Source organism: Thermobia domestica, chromosome 9 (genome assembly GCF_964235325.1).
Source record: "Thermobia domestica chromosome 9, izTheDome1.hap1.1, whole genome shotgun sequence".
NCBI lineage: Eukaryota > Metazoa > Arthropoda > Insecta > Zygentoma > Lepismatidae > Thermobia > Thermobia domestica.
In genome coordinates this window covers 186,614,131-186,631,597 of record NC_137462.1, presented here as the reverse complement: position 1 = coordinate 186,631,597, position 17,467 = coordinate 186,614,131, and the positions used below count along the sequence as shown (strand labels likewise).

The 17,467-nt window shown below is 37.2% G+C and overlaps 1 protein-coding gene across 2 annotated transcripts in view; it reads left to right on the top strand.

Moving 5' to 3' along the window:
- Positions 1-1,517: 1,517 nt before the first annotated feature.
- Positions 1,518-17,467, top strand: part of LOC145660507 (serine/threonine-protein kinase MARK2) — a 305,977-nt gene continuing 290,027 nt past the window's right edge. For both annotated transcript variants that reach the window (XM_081725652.1, XM_081725648.1), the window contains exon 1: positions 1,518-1,668. The gene's annotated coding sequence lies outside the window, so the exon portion shown is untranslated. The remainder of the gene's footprint in view (positions 1,669-17,467) is intronic.

The window sequence follows — 17,467 nt, the reverse complement described above, 5'->3', positions numbered from 1 at the left end:
ACTAGAAGCAACTAATCGATTGATACATGTATTGCGGGAATGCATAATAAAACTGGGCAAGAGTTTATTATTAATTTGGACTTAGAATTTTTGTAACAAATTTTATGCTGCGGACTGTACAAGTCGTAAACGGCACAAGTCCTAAACGGCAGGTGTCTTAAAGATCAATTCACGGCATAGGTCCTAAACGGCACAAGACCTAAAATTTAGGTCTAGTGCCTATATTTTTAGGACTTATGCCGTTTATGACTTACGAATGTCACCCGTCAGTCGGTCCCCAACTACGTTAGTCATCCAAGACGTTGCCCGCTTTGCCCCGGGAGAAGGTGTAGATTGGGATTTTTCGTTCGTTTAGGTTGAGACTGCAACGAAACTTCTTGACTGATTAATTTTTTGGACATATACTTATCTAAACAAATGGGTGAAAGTTTCATGGAGGGAGCTAGCATCAATGCTTTCTTCCAGATATACCCGGGGTGCTTTTCCCCCGGAGTTACTCAACCGCCCCCGAAATACTATTTTGAGCTTAACGTCTCAGTATTACACACCGATGCTAAAGAAGACAGTGATCATAATGAATACTATGGTCAATAAAGAAAGAGGGAGGAAACAGAAGAACCCCGAGAAACCCTCAACACATGGTATCTGTCCACAACAAAGCCCACTGATCCAAGTTCGTACCCTGGATCTCACGCATCAAGAGTGAGCGCTCTACCTGTGAGCCACAGCCCCCTCCCGGAAGTACGATAAATTAAATTGGGATTAGAGTGATCCTTGTGCAAGACACGACTTGAGCAAATAGCGTCTGAGAGCATTCCTCTCACATTTTGACTTTGCCTCTACCCCAGGCCGGGAGCCAGCCCAAAAAAGTAAGGGGGGCCGGTAGAAGTTAGGGGGGGGGCAATCGAACCATATTATAGTTTATCATCATATTTTAGTTCATTTGCAAGCCTACCGTGAAAATGTCAGGTGGCGGTACAAATTTAGGGGGTCCGGCCCCCCTAGACCCCTTTGGATACGGGTCTGATCTACCCTCCAATAAATAAAAAAGAAGTCTGGTAACATTTCTGGTTACCTCCTAGATAAGGAGCTGGTTGTTCGGCATTTATATAGATATAAAGCACAGGTAATTCTTCAATTTCATATAATCTGACCGTCGCTATCTGTTTCACACTGCCGTTTCTTTCACACGTTACAAGGAATTCATCTGTTTTAGTGCACTTGCACTAACAGGTGCGTGTTCAACTAATTACGAAAAAAAAAAAAAAAAAAAAAAAAACATTGAAAAGCAAAGGTATAACACGTACCTCTGCTTTCACTTTTTGGGTAATCAAGCGTTCGTATGAAAGGCTAATAAAATTTTTGTTTCGATTTCTGTAATACAGTACTTATCATATGATAATTATGTTTTGGGGAATTTTCATAATCAAACTTTAACGCTATATCATATTTGCTATATTGACGGTCTGTTGTCAAAGACTTGGTGATTACACCTGGCCTTCGGCCACGATGACGTCAGAAACGTTGAACCAATGGAGGAAAACTCCTGTGAGTTGCGCATTGAATCTATTTTGCGTGGAGCAAGGAACGTCAGCCATCTTGGAATGTTGTTGTAATGAGTTGAAGTGGATTATTAAGGCTTTATGATCATATTATTTAAGCTCCATGGTTAGTAATTTGTGGAACAAACGTACGGATTATGTGGAAGTTTATCAGTGCAAGAGTGAATGTGCAAAATGAACTAGAAAAAGAGAAAAGGGTATAGGTTTTGAGCTTGTTCATATTTGTTATGGTAACATGTTCTATAATTATTTGAATTATTTCTTTGGAATGGCCCAATTTTAAGTGACTTTTTTTTTAAAGAGAATGTAGAAAAATGTTAATTGATAATATTGATACAATACTATGGTTGTTGACCCTTAAAAAGTGCTTGCAAATTGGAAACTGTCCAAGCGTAACTATAGTCAACTCGAACTGAAATTTAGTGTAGCAGGCAAATAGCTTTTACCGGCAGTGACCCAGAGTAGGCCGCAGGTTATTGACAGCAATTTCATCTTACGTGGTAAATATCCATAAATGTTGATTGTTGTCGAATCTTAAACAGTGTGCAGTAACTATACTACTAAGATCGTAGATTTTTATTTATGAGGTCATATATGGAGAAAGGATAGGGTAAATAATTTATTAATGATGCTTGTTAGGGTGGGAGTGCCAAGAGATATTTTGCATACAGGTTACTAAGGCAATAGGCTCATCCTGAAATTCAATTGATTGTGATCTTGAGGTTTTTCTAGGTTTCTTTATAATCGTCTCAGTGTAATTATTACATGAATGCAATTATTAGAATTAATCTGAAACATTCTTTAATGTAGGGAGCATTGCTGTTTTAGTGACTCAGTAGGTCTTATCAGTTAAAATTTGTGAAAATATATGTCAAATTTTCAATTTAAAGTCACATGGTTTTGCCCTTTAGGCTAAATGAAATGAATGCTGGGAACCCGAGAAAATCCACAGGCAAAATGTCAATCAAAATTTTACATATCCTAATGAAGTTTATAGAGCGACAGGCATAGCTACATATTTCGAGTGGGCCTAGTATCAGGATTGGAATTAGAATTATTTAAACTTGTTTGAGGATAACTGTCGGAATTTCAATCGAGTTCGTTGTCCAAATTATTGGTGAATATGATCGAGTACATTTTTAACTTTACTTAATAGGTGGAAGGTTTATTAATATGACATATTTAATAGTGATTAATGAAAGCTAGTGAAGGTATAGTGTGAAGTTGTGTTCTGTGTTCCATGGGCATATTGATTAATCGGAGTAAACTTGACAATACATGCTCCAGCTGCGCATCGATAAGTAGGATAGCTATATAAAAGGGTAGAATAGAGTAGAGTAAGGTCAGGTTAGCTTAGGGTTACGGAAGTGTAGAGCCCAATTTCTGGTGTCTGCGTAAAGATATCTACTGAGACGGACATTGCAGGAAGTTTACACATTAATCAAATAGGTACCATAAAAGCTTTATCATGTTGCTAAAACTATAATACCAATATCATAGTAAAATATACGTATTAATGAGTACATACGGAAAAAGGATGGTCTAATCATGGTTGTTAGGGTGGAAGTGTCCAGGGCAGTGTTCTAGAACACAGGTCCCCCTTCCCATTTAGCTGTAATAAAGACAGAAAACAACGTGCCCATCGGGGATCTAATCCGCCTTCACTCGCTGACGCTCGTTCAGCAATACTATGTGAATTAAATATTAAACTTTGGTACAGAAAGATTTCAACCTAACTACTAATCTATATAGGGGAACATATTTTACAACCTTCCGAGTGTCCAGACTAATTTGGAGATAGGTTTCGGAGTTAATATGTTGCAGTCATAACTTGACTATTAGAGGATATGATCTCGAATTTTTTAATACAGTGGACTCTTTAATTCGAAGTCCAAGGGGACACGAAAAAACTTCGAATTATCCAACAACATTCATTTTCACATATATAACAACAAACCAACCAAAGTACTGTGCATCAAAAACATATTCATATGGTGTAGACTACCTTTAAAGCAGCTTATTATTTGCGTGATCGAATAACGCGAACTAACAAACGACATTGACTCCACATAACTCAAACTACGTGTACAATGGAAAATATATTTACGTACAACACTACGACATACATTGAATAGCTCAAACAATTAAACACCAGTAACAATTTGAATATTCTGTTCTCACTCTTAAGAAGTCATAAACTTCATTTGCTTAAATTTGATTGTTTTTGTACGGTTAATAAATCCTAAATTTCATGTATTGCGTGGAATGTGATATTAACAACATTTGGTAGACTTTATCAATAATTCATCTTAAATTTTCAACCAATTCTGAAACAAGATTAGATTGGTACACGTTCTCTATCTTCACTTCTTCCCCAACTCACCTTCATCTTTATCATTACATATTTTTTTTCTATTTATCTTTTGTATTACTCTTCTCTATGGCTGCATCTGGATAACTGAAAACACGTTAAAACTGTATTTCTCTGTTTACACTTGTCCAACATTAAAAATGTTCAACTGTATTTACTTCGAATTATCCAAAACATAGTTCAAAGTTCGATTTATCCACGATATTTTACTATTGTTTTCAATACAGTTTTCAAGGGGAATGGACTTCTGTTCGAATTATCCAAGTTCGAATTAACGAGGCTCCACTGTAATTGGTTTTGTGATTATTACATGAAAATAATTGTTATGGTCTTTCTGAAACATTTTATTAATGTAAAGTCTGTTGTCTGTAGTAACTCGGTAGATATTATTAGTACATTAAACAGATCAATTCTCAAGGCGCTTGAAACAGGAGGTCCCCTGCGTTGTCTACTGAATAGGAGGAAGCCGAAAATTTATATAATATCTACAGACGTTGGATATAATCACGTAGTTATACAGAATAACCTTCCACTAACTAGCGCAAGTAAACGATACTCATTATGCTTAACTAACCGGCATAGGCGTGGGACGTAAAACTTAAAAGATTTCATTTCATTTCATTATGCTTAAATTAAATGTACTGAAGAACGTTAATAATATTTCGGCTAAGATTCCGCAGATAGCAGGAAAATAAAATGTAGAAAACTCATTTTTTTTCACAGTACATTCCAATATAATTGTGGATATTTATGTATCTTAAGTGGACTTAGCCATCTCATTTTCCATCTTTTAATTATTTACAAATAGCGGTACTTATTACTTTCATGTTTTATTTAATTTTCATTAAATGTACATGTATACATATTATGTTATTGCGCAAAAAGTAATACCTTGTGACTGTTACCAACTCAGTTCTCTTTACAAAACCACAAACGTACGATTCACAGGAATTATAAAATGTTTTCTTACCGTATCGGCTTCGATGCGTAACTCTATGTTATGATTCTCTTGTTCTGCTAACGTCGATAGCGAGAGGTAGGGACGAAGAATCTTCATAAACCATCATATTTACAGGTGTTAATTCTTTCATGGATGACTGCAACGCTCCCTTACCCTGGTGTAACAAATTTATATTTCATTACAAACGTTCTAAAGCAGGGGTGTCCAGTCTGTTTAGATTTGAGGTCACTGACGATCTTCTTAGCATTTCAGTCCCTTAGAGGGAAACAAAACAATAACAATGGTCGATAGACGATAAAACAGGCTAGTGCGAGCTGCCTCTTACGATTGACTTTTCGACGCGTTGGCCATCCCAGTTCTAGAGAAAGAAGGTCCCAGAAGAAGCCCCCAATACAGTTTCATAAGAGTGTAACGTGAATTTACCTTTCATCAGTAACGGTCGAAAAGGAAGGGGAATAGACTTTACAATACTCACATAATAATTGATATCATCTTATATTTTATTCCTAAAGCTCTTCTGTAAGTTAGGGCATATTTTACTATTTATGTTACGTATGCTTCGGTAATTTTAGCATAGCATGCTTGTCTGTTCTTTGTAGCTTAGAAGTAATCCCGTGTCAAGTGGTTCAGTGCTTGTTACTCGTCATTTATATAGATAGATAGTCTGTGGGTGTACGTCACCATGTTGTTAGTTTAATTTTATTTAGTGAGTGTATATTTCGAGTGTCGGTAGAGGTAATTGAATCTGAAGTTTCTTAGGCCCTGATATCCTATCGATGTGAAGTAGAAACCAAAATGTTCAGAAAAAATGTTAGCTACAAAATCGTGTATTAGCGATTATCATTTAAGAAATACGAAAAGGTGAAATTGAGGTTAAAAACGCAGGTCATTGACGAAAAAAGTTTCGATTTGACGAATGTTTTTTGTAAGAAGGGAAATGATGAGGAAGTTGAGCTTTTCTGGATTAAGACCTCTAACTTATTTGTGCTCATGCACCAAGTTTCAGCTATTTCTCATACACCTTTGTTTTGTTGAATTTTGTGAACATTTAGAAACCTGAATAGAATAGAATAATTTTTATTGTCATCAAGCAACGAATGTTGCGATAGACAACCTCAATAATATAAAATCAGGTAATTTTTATAATTTACTCTTTTCTTCAAATTTATTAATACGTGAAAAAAAAAAAAAAAAGTTTCACATGTAGATATCTCTGGTGGGGGGCGATAAAAATATACAATTTCGCCCCGTAACAGCTTTATATGAGAATGTGATGTTCGCAAAAAGATCCGTTTAAGATTTCATTGTAACTATTTTTATTCTGAACACAGTACAAATAAGCATATCTAGAAGTACGGATAAACCATAGTTAACTGATATACGTCACAAATCAGTTGACAGTGAAGGAGTAACAAAGAAATGAACATAAGGCACAGTCAGAAACTGCCTGTTCCAACATCCACATTCATGTTTATTCATTCATGCATCTAATGGGAATTCACCACTGGTACTTCAGTCATGTGCATGCAGCTCTAGCGTTTGGTTGTTATACAGTGATATGTGTTATTATTGCATCCAGTGGTTACAAAATGGTGATTGATGAAGAATGTCAATAAGAAAGTGTGTATGACAGTATCAAGAGTCATGAAGAAACTTAGTGGTTTCTGTGTGGTACTGCAAACAAGCAGTGGCACTGGAAACATTTGCAATTATTATGAAGTGAAAGTTTACTCGAAAGTATTATCATCTTTTTGGTAACTCGTATTGCAACACTTAAAAATATCCATAAAAATCATGAAAGATCTTTCAAAAATTACGAGAGTACACTTAGTGAAGGTAAATTATGCAGTACATCTGACTCCAGGAAAATCATTATATACCAGGGTGTCCCATAAGTTTCCTACCACACATACCACGTGGAAAATGAAAACACAAGAGAACGACGTAGAATAGATTTCACCCTCCAAAATACAAACCGTTGTGCTCTGTAGTGGATACCTATCTTCCTGCCAAATTGCGAATACCCTATGCATACCACTTGTTGGATTATAAGTCGAATCCCACGCTTCACATGCTCCATTGCACGAAAAAGTGGTAATCTGAATGTACTTGGTCAGGACTGTACACTAGATGTAACATTTCAACACCTCCCAAGTAACGGAGTTTTCCGTGGGTGATACCAGACCTGTGGCAGGGAGCGTTGTCCTGATCCAAGAGGGCTTTGCGATTAAGTGTAGATATTTTTGTGGTACAGCTGGGTACATTCGTTCCAGTTGCTCACAGTATAGCTCAGCGTTTACTGCAAGATCATGAGGAATATGTTCAGTGTGCCATACACAAAGCATTACTTTGTATTCAAACTGCCCGTGCTACACCACGGGTATTGCTTCCTGACCTAGAGCCTATCATTGAGTACTGGTGAGTGGATTCCGATAGTAAACCCATTTTCGCCTGAGGTCACAATTCTTTACATATACTTCTGGGATTGTTCAACAGTACTTTGCACATCAGCACCCTTTGTTGTACTTGCTCAGGGGAGATTGTTCGGTGCAATTCGACATCGTCTGGACGCATTTTCAACGTTGGCCAATATCCTTTGTGTGGTTGATTTTGAGGTACCTGCCTCGACAGCTAGCATACGGGTACTGGTACTCGGAATTGCTTTCACAGCTTGGCATTCAGCTTCCATGTAGTTGATGATTGCTTCTTGGACTTTTGCAGACAAGTCCTAGTCATCTACTTTGAAGTTTTTGAACCATATCTTTGCTCTGTCGTAGCGGACTGCGTGTTCACTTTTCGACACAGAGATGTTTAGTGCTGCTTCACAGATTGTATCTCGGTTAAGACTCATACGGCAGGAGTTCACGAATTAGTGTCCTTAGCTATTCCATATTTCAGATCAAAAGACCACCTGGCGCGAGATGAAAAGCGGCCATTAATGTATATCTACCTTCTCTTTACATTGGTGTATTGGCTGCTTATCCCTGCTAACCATAATGTTTCCAGAGGTGCCCAAAGTTGATGGTCTGACATGGTGGGAAACTTACGGATCAATTACCAAGAAGTTAAAACGATTATCTACAGTCTGCAATGGAAGCCTGCAGTTTCCTTTGATCGAAGTTCAGCTGATGAATCAAGAACAAAAATGGGTCTTCAGTGTCGTTGGCCGAAGAATATGACGTACTAATTGAAAAACAGAAATACAAATGCGTTATTGTTGGAAAAGATGAATGGGTGAAAATAAGAAGTTTTATAACTTAATCGTGACCACGAAAGAAAGTGAATCTGAACCTTTTAGTTAAAATGGCGAGGGGGGCTAACGAAAGCTCCAGGTATATTGCCAGATGAATCGAAAAGATGTCAGATGACGTGTTCCTCAAACTCTTTCATATCATAAATATCTTTTCCGTTGATATAGAAAGTTATATGCTTTCGTATTTCCACTTCTATTGATATACAGGACTAAAATATGACAAAAGCATCATTGTTATACTTACCAACCGGTAACATAGTAGCGTATATTTATGAAGAAACTGATATATTGGACTTGTTGAAATGAACAACTTAACATGATGACCGCAAAGTTCATTTTAACGGGGATTAGGACCACGAACTCAGATTTTCATGAGACAAGACGTGTGTGCCTTTGAAGAACATTTTAAGGAAGCTTGCACCTATTGAGATTATGACTACGACTAATTGGTATCACTGTCACCCTTCGGTTGTATGATGAAATCTCCCGGGGACATTAATTAAGCAATACGTAACTCAATGTTGCTCTTCTATATTTTTATTCACTCACCTGCAAGTTAGGCATCAATTTATATATATATATATATATATATATATATTAGATAGATAGATAGATAGAATACAGTCTTTCTGAGTATTCTTATTTCTACGGTATAGCTTCTTGTTCATAATAATAAAGGGACTATAATGAAATCTGAAACTCTAGTTTTTAAGAACATCACGTTCTCATTAAGGGCTGTTACAGGAAGATATTGTATATTTTTGTTTGGCTGTGACGTAGATGTCTCCTGTCAACTGTGAATTAATTAATTAAAAAAAATCCTTCAAAACAAAGGATCAGATATACTCAGATGAGTATATCTCTGATAGAAGTCTTAATCCAGAAAAGCTCAACTTCTTCACAGATCGTCTGTCATTGTCGGGATTTTTTTATTTGGTCAGTGACACTTTTTCAAATTTCAGTTTCACCCTTTTATATTTCTTAGATGACAGTGGCTAATACACAGTTTTGTAGCTTATAATTTGCTGAACAGTTTGGTTATTTCACTTCGATAGCATAATTAGAGCCTGAGAAATTTAAGGTTCGGAAACAAATAAACTTCCACTCGAAAGCAACAAACACTACACTTAAGTTAATGATTGGTTTGAACAAACATGGAAGGTTCCTGCACAGCGAATATTTCATATTTTAATACTTGGAGAGTAACGATTTAGACCTTTCGTGAATCACTTGACATGAATTTCCCTTAGATTACCTTCGGTTGCCTGCGCTTAGTTTACTTTCGTTGAGTGTAGCTTAGGTTAGTTTCGGTTCGTTATGTTACTTACGTTGGATTCCAACATAACGCAGAGAACGAGATGTCGAGTCGAGTCATTGTTATCAAGAGATACAGGGATGCCCATTTTGCCCAGATGGAAATCCTTCGTCTCGGAACTGACTTCCAGTGAGATTCATGTTGGACATGTAGGGGTTCTTTGTGTGAGAGTCAGAATTGTTGGAATTTTCCCCAGCCCAAAATACCTACCTCCAACAATATACTTCAAAATCTGGATTGAAATAATAACCTTAATGTGAATATAAACGTTTTATAAAACCGTGTTTCTCAACACACGCCTAGTTTCAGAATTGGTTTAAAATATGTATTCATCAAGAGGGGATATTCAGAACAGAATACCATTGTGAAAATGTGTTTGAGAAAACCATGCATAACGATTTAGTTTCCACTCGATCAAACTCGCTGTAACAGCGGTCAAATGAAAAGAATCTTCTTGTGACCGAATCATGGGAAACAGCTAGACAGTTTGAAATGAATTTTTGGATATAGTTATCACGTATTTCGGACTGGATTTTTCTCATGTTGCTTCGATTAAAATACATATTTTAAGGGGAGGGGGAGCAGAAGGTCAAAGTGCATGCGGAACATTAAATATCTTGCCAAGTTAGGAAGATGAAACTTAGAAAGTAAAATTCTCATTAGAAGTAAATTGATTCATGTCAACAGTTTTTGAGAATTCCCGACTTAAGAAGTCATTTTCTGTAATTTCTTTCTTCACATTGAAAGCGAGTTGCCTGTTGTTTATGATAACATCACGTGGAAACGGTTGAACGGATTGGAATTAATTTTTAATATAGTTAGTACCTACCTTGAACTAGGTTTTTACCGTATTTGATTTAAAAGCGCATTCTAGTTGGGGTAGAGAGGGTATAATATATGTAAAAAGTACAGTGTCACGAGCCTGCCAGGTTAGGGAAATGAAACTTGGTATATAAACTTCTCATTAAAAGTAAGCGAACACACATTCCAGCGTTTTTGAAAATTTTCAATTTAGAGACAGAGACATTTTCTGTAATTCTTTTCTTTACATCACATCATGGGGATTGACAGTTTGAAATTAATTTTAAAACAGTTGATAATACTTTAAGCTGGGATTTTATCATGTAACTTTACTTAAATGGCGTATCCTAAGGGTGAAGTGGAATAACAATACTAATAAAATGTGTCAGTTAATTACGAATCGAAGACACTTCACTTAAAAGAGGAAATTCCAAAGATGCACCTCAAGCTTCTCAACACTAACGGCAATCAGATCGTGAAACTTCCGAATTCTTGCTTCATGTATCTTGTGGAGTATGTGATGTGTATTGCAATTATTGTATGCTACAAAACCCTTTTAATCGTAAAATCTATTGTAGGAAAACAAGTTCGCAACAGGACGAAATCCATTTCCAACATTACTTTTTGTTATAGTTGTAAGAACAACTATTTAACCTTTTTAAGATCTTGGGTTTTTGGGGTATTTCTTAGACTCTGAAGCAGCTACTGCATCGTCACTGTTTATATTAGGATTATGGTTCATACTCATTCCCTTCAGAATAGAGCAGGCTTTCAGACTTACATGCCCATACCGTATACCAGGAGAGGGAAAACGAGGGAAAAGGGGATTTTTTGTCACATTTTGGGCCACTCTGTAACGGCCCTGTGTGAACGTAGATATCCCAAGATTACTTGAAAAGTACTAAGAGTTGTACTTGAAAAGTACTAAGAGGTGTACTTGATACTTGTACCCAAAAAATCACTGAGATACCTTAAAAACTAAGGACGGGAAAAATTATTTACCACTGTAAATTGCATATACAAGAATAGGTCTAACCGTTCCCCAAACAACGGACGTAATATAAAAATTTCCTGACTAATTACTATTTATCCTAGGATCTTGGTTCATACTCATTCTCTTCAGAATAGAGCAGGCTTTCAAATGGTACCACTTACATGCCCATACCTTATACCAGGAGAGGGAAAACTTGAGGGGAAAGGGGATTTTTTGTCACACTTTGGGCCACTCTGGAACGGCCCTGCGTGAACGTAGAGATCCCAAAATTACTTGAAAAGTGCTAAGAGATATACTGGATACTTGTACCAAAATATCACTGAGATACCTTAAAAACTAAGGACGGGAAAAATTATTTACCCCTGTAAATTGCATATACAATAATAGGCCTAACCGTTCCCCAAACAACGGACGTAATATAAAAATTTCCTGACTAATTACTATATATCCTAGGATCATGGTTCATACCGCATTTTCTTCAGAATAGAGTAGCCTTTCAAGTGGTGCCACTAACATGTCCATACCATATACCAAAAAAGGGAAATTTGAAGCGAAATGGAAAATTTTCCAAAAAAATCCCTTTTCCGAAGTTTGGGCCCCTCTGAACTGGCCCTGTGTAAACGCAGAGGTCCCAAAATCACTCGAAAAATACTACGAGATATATTGGATATTTGTACAAAAAAATCAATCCGATATATTGAAAGTAAAGGACGGGGAGAAAATGTTTAACCCCGTACTACACACATAAGAAAATAAGTCTAAAATTTCCCCAAACTAAGGACATAATTTAAAAATTTCCTAACAAGTCTCTTAAGCTTAAATAGGAGAATTATAACTCAAAGTTCCAGAAAACACTTGTGTAATAAAGGCAATATATCATATTGACGACGTATATGACGTCACTACACACTTACGGGTCGTACGCATTGGCTCTAAAACATTAAAAAAAAAAAAAAAGTTGCCCGTGCGTCTGTGGCTGGAAAAAAAACGGGCGAAAAGGCTCAGATAGGAGAGTTATAACGGAAAATTCCAGAAAATATCCCCAAAATGCATCATATTGATGACGTATATGACGTCACTACACCTATGGGGCGTACGCATTCGCTCTAAAACGTAAAGAAAATCTGCGATCCTTGTATAGCTTAAAAAGACGAAAAAGCTCAAATGGAAGAGTTATAACCCAAAGTTCCAGAAAACATCCGTATGGTACAGATTGTATCAGGTCTTAAAAGGGTTAGTAAAGCCGTTTGCAATTTTTGGCTCCTGAACTTTCGGCACTGTCCCAGTATTTGCTTGGCGTTTTGTGAAAAACTGATGGCATCTTAGTCGGGACTAATAACATGCTGTAGATTCAACTGATACACATTTTTAAATTGCCGTATTTTGTTTACTTGCACATGAAAAGTCAGTTTTTGTACCGATGACACAATAGACATTCTACAATCACATGAAATCAGTTAATGACAGAAAGAGCATCCTGATTATACCCTTTGGCATGGGAGGCCCGGGTTCGATTCCCGGCGGGAGCTCATGTGGTTCTTATTCCACGTTAATCAGTAGGTCCACGTCTCATATAGCATCGCTGCTGAACGGGACGTTAAACTCAACTCAACTGATTATACCCTGGCCGGCGAACAATGATTTCTGACAGCTCAGCTCTCGAGGACGACTGAGGAGTGCAGTATTGCCATGTGTTTCTCGCGCAAGGGGAGAATCGTCTGCTTCCTCGTTGAGGGTGGGAGTGGATGAGTCAAAGTTTGGCAATGTGCGGTGGTTACCATGGAGACGCGACAGGCTCTAAGCCTCAGGTTGGTTTACCTGCTGCCTTTTGCTCCCTCGCCGTGGCCTTGTGCAAAGCTGTCAGAAATCATCGTTCACCGGCCAGGGTATAGGAGCCGGTCTAACTTTTGGACCCACATTTCCTATCACCTGTTCGAAGTAGCTTGCAATGAATTAACGTATTATTTTTCGGGTTCGTTTTCCCAAGCATGCATGATATGTATTTTGGTGTATATGGTAACTGGAATATTTTTGCGTTCAAATAAGCCTAGAATTTCTCAATGGGAAGAATTGCGCTTTGGTGGATTGCGCTCTTTGCGCAGAAACTGCATTCCCTCATGGTTCAGGAGCTGCTGCGTCCCTACTGCATAGTGAGAAGCTAAATCAGGCCATAAAATGTAATCACCATTCGAATAATTTTCTTTGATAAATGGGATAAGTCTTTTTCGATACATTCTTTTTGATATATGTTTTGGTTAATTGCACACATTCATTGTTTATGAAAAATGACCTTTTCTGCTTATTACCATCCTGATGAGTAGTTTCTGTGGAAATTTAGTTTTGAACTGAAATTTTACGGATTCAGGGGCAGGAATTTGACGATTCAAAGTACGGCGTGTTTCCATTAAAATCATACCCATTCATATCAATATATGTTTCGTCATCCATTATTACGTCCCTATCATCATTAGAGGCACGAAAGTAGTCCCTGGCAATTTTGTTCAGAATGACTTTTTGTTTCTCAGCTGCATATGGAGCATCCTTTTTGTTCTTCCTTTTGATCCCCAGTTCCAGTAGCCACTTCCTCATAACATCAGGATACACTTCTAATGCACGTTCAGCACTTGAAATGGTAAATTCGTCGCTAGCGTTCATCAGTGACACAATCTTCTCTTTGATTTTTTTCGTCATAACCATTTTTTCTTTCCCCCTCCTCTTCTTTTCATTGAAATCCCATCTTTGATCCTTTTTAATGATCTGTACACAATTGCATGACTCAGTCCTTTTTCAAAGTGCTTCACGACTTTAAAGTCAGAGTCCCTCCTTCCTCAGCACAAAATCTCGATCAAGAGTCCGATTGACTTCCGCTTTCGAAAGCTGCATGTTTCTCGCTGATTGTCTCTTCAGTTGATACTGCCTGTAGTCGCAGAACAGAGGGTGTAATGTATAAAACAGTGCAAACAGCAGTCTGATTGGATATGTGTGTCATGAGTAAATACGCGTTCAACATAGTCTCTCATTTGAATCCACAGCAGGTTAGTTCAGGGATTTCAATCCTGAGTGTAATAGGGGAATTTATTCATTTTCTGTAGGCTTTGTATAGAATTATACACCTCTTTGTTACTCTACAAAACTCTATTTCTTTCTTTCTGGAAATCGAAATATAAACGAGTGTTAATGTTGCAATGTATGTCCCACAAAACTTGGATGGGGCTTTACGGATACCTTTGTGACATTTTTTTTTCTTTTGTTACTTTTAAGATTAGTTCAATGTCTCGCGATTATGCACCGAGCATAAGGGAGGCTATGATTATTAAGCGGATAATAATGGTGGTATAGCGAAAGTGGGAGGAAACGGAGAACCCTGAGAAAACCGATGCACACACGGTGTTTGTTCACTACAAGACCCACTTGATGGGAGCTGAGAACGAGCTAAGAACCTATGCCAGAGGTGAGCCATCTCTGCCCTATAAGGGAATTCCATAGTTTCGTGTGTATAATAAAACATGAATGCTTAAATGGTATTTTAAGTAGGAATATGGCTTTAAATGTTGGCACAACATTTAGTAAAGCTCAATTTTGCCCAATAAAACCCAATGGCCTGGATTTAATTAATTAATTAATTTATTTTTTTTATACAAGTTACGTGTAACGGGATAGCTTACGGTTAACTTCCAACATATCTCAGGAACTTTCCTTGGACATCCATCGAATGCCTAGTCAGTAAGTCACGGGTAACGGAATGTCCATGAGACGTCTGTTTATTTAGTAGGCATCCCTTTGACATCCGTCGGAAATCTGTGTCTGGTCAAGTCGCGTTAGTGGGACTTCCACTAGATGTTCTGTATTAACTTCTGGATTCAATAACATGATAGCCTTTGGATATCCAGATATTGTACCGTGAGAGGCAAACCCTATTTCTCATATAAGATATGTCTCAAATGTAATTAATTTACGTGCAGCTTGGGCTTAAAGTGCTTTTGCTGTACATTATACTTTACTCTGTTATTGCTGTATATGCTTCCTGTTTAATTAATAAAGCAGTGAGTCTGAACACTGACACGTAGTGCTCTATCGCTAGTTTACCTCCTACGGCCTTTCTACGCGCTTTCATATATTCCAACGTTAAGGTTTGTCTTTCTTTTTAATTGCCCTACAGTGATGATACTCGTTACCTTTTTTGTTAGTCTGATTCTTCTAATTTTGTTACTTTTCCGTAAATTTTGTATTTCTTTCGTGCCTTTCATTGGAACTTAATCCATTACTTCAGTGGAATGCTGTACGAATCTTATACTAGAACTTTTTCTGTGTTAATAAGAGATCATGTTAACGTTTGAACTGTTTTATTAGATTAGGAAATATACTAATCGTATATCTGTCTTGTTCCCCTATATTTTTGAAGGCCGGAGGGCGTAAATACTGATTTGATTCAACATTTTGTACACTGGAATTAGGAACACTTTATTGTTTGAATAACTTGTTTCCAAGTCGTCACTTGTTATTTTCTTCTTCCCCCATTTTTTCCTGATATTCTAACTAGAGTTCGAATAAGAAGACTGGAAGAGAGACTAAGGTAGGAAATAGACAACATACACTACACAGAACAGTAGGCTAACTCACTATCAAAGATGATAGACTAAGAAAGTAAAATACAAGAGTCAGCGTATTACTTATTAAGATTCATGGAGTTCGGAATAAGATACGTTATGTCGTCGTGTATATTGTAGCCCAGTGATCCCATAACAATAATATAATGATAAGTTTCTTTTTAGTACGAGTGCAGATTACAAGCATTGTACCAGAATGACTTTTTTTTCTTCAGATTTTCACTGCTTCGTTGTCTACATTTATTCATTGTAAATAGTTTGTACTTAATTTAACAGAATAACGTATGGTATTCAAAATATCCGGTATATGAGACTTTTTAAGTTATGAACCCTCAGAAAGGATAGATAATAGGTAACTGAGAGTCGAGCGCGAAGCCAGACGTATCACGGGAACTCTGTTAAATGTAACCTCAACAAAATCATCAGTTAGGAAACTTTAGACGTGTTAACGAGTATAACTTAAGGTCCTTTCTTTATAACGTTGATAATTGTTTATTGATTAGTCTTTGTTTTATGTCCTTACGCAACATCGACGTTATAAAATATGTGACCTCATTTCCATTGGCTCAGACCCACTCTGGGACACAGATAGAGTAGACTCTTTCGTGCCGCGTTATCTCAGTTCAAGGGAGTTGAATTACAGAATAACACATTATCGTAGCATAACCGAAGACAGTCTTTTTCAAACAGTGCACCGCGGTGCTATTGAGAGAAGAAACTGGCGTTGCGAAATTGCAGTGGTTTGAATTTAATTAAATTATAGAGCTACATTAACAAATATTAGATTTACGTTTGTATTCAGTGACGAATTTTTTTTATTGTGAATAGTATCAGTCAACTGTGTGATTTTCCCAGCACTGATGACCCTGGATAGATTATAAAAGCACGACCTTACAAATAGGAAACTGCTGTATTCCTTGTTGCTCTTCCAATTCTTCACAGGAGAATCTTAGATTCTTTCTACGATGAGAACAAAAACTTCTGTAAGTGAAGAATTGGGATGTAACAAGGAATACACCATTATTATTTTTTCCCTCCAGATAGTCCTGTGTTCTTACAATTTTTCTACGGTAAGAACTTTCAACAGTGACGAATTAAAAGATTAGTACCAGAACCAGAATTGGTGGTGAGGAAGGTCACAAAACTGACCGATATTATTCACGAATGAAAGGAAATTCGTCACGAGATACAGAGATATGTCTATTATTTTGTTACACTACGCCGCGTAATAACTCCGGACCTCATGAAAAAATGACGAATTGATCTTAGAAACTGTTATAGTAGGTTGTGTAAAAAGTATTGCCATGACCAATTTTACTCCATGACCTGCCATTTTTTCCGGCAACACTATAATCCCGTTGCCACACAATTTCTGTGCCTTCTCTAGTTCAGAATTTGTGACATGGGGTTCTGACATGCCTCTTTTGGAACTCAACACCACTCAGGGAGTTCTGTAGAGAAAAGCAAATAAGAGTGTGCGAAATCCAGGCTATGTGGTGGATGCATTGAAACCTCCCAGTGGCCCAATAGCAGAACAAGCTGCGATCTGCGATATGATCGCAGAAAATTTGCCGCGCCTGTACAGAAAAATTGCCAGAGGAAA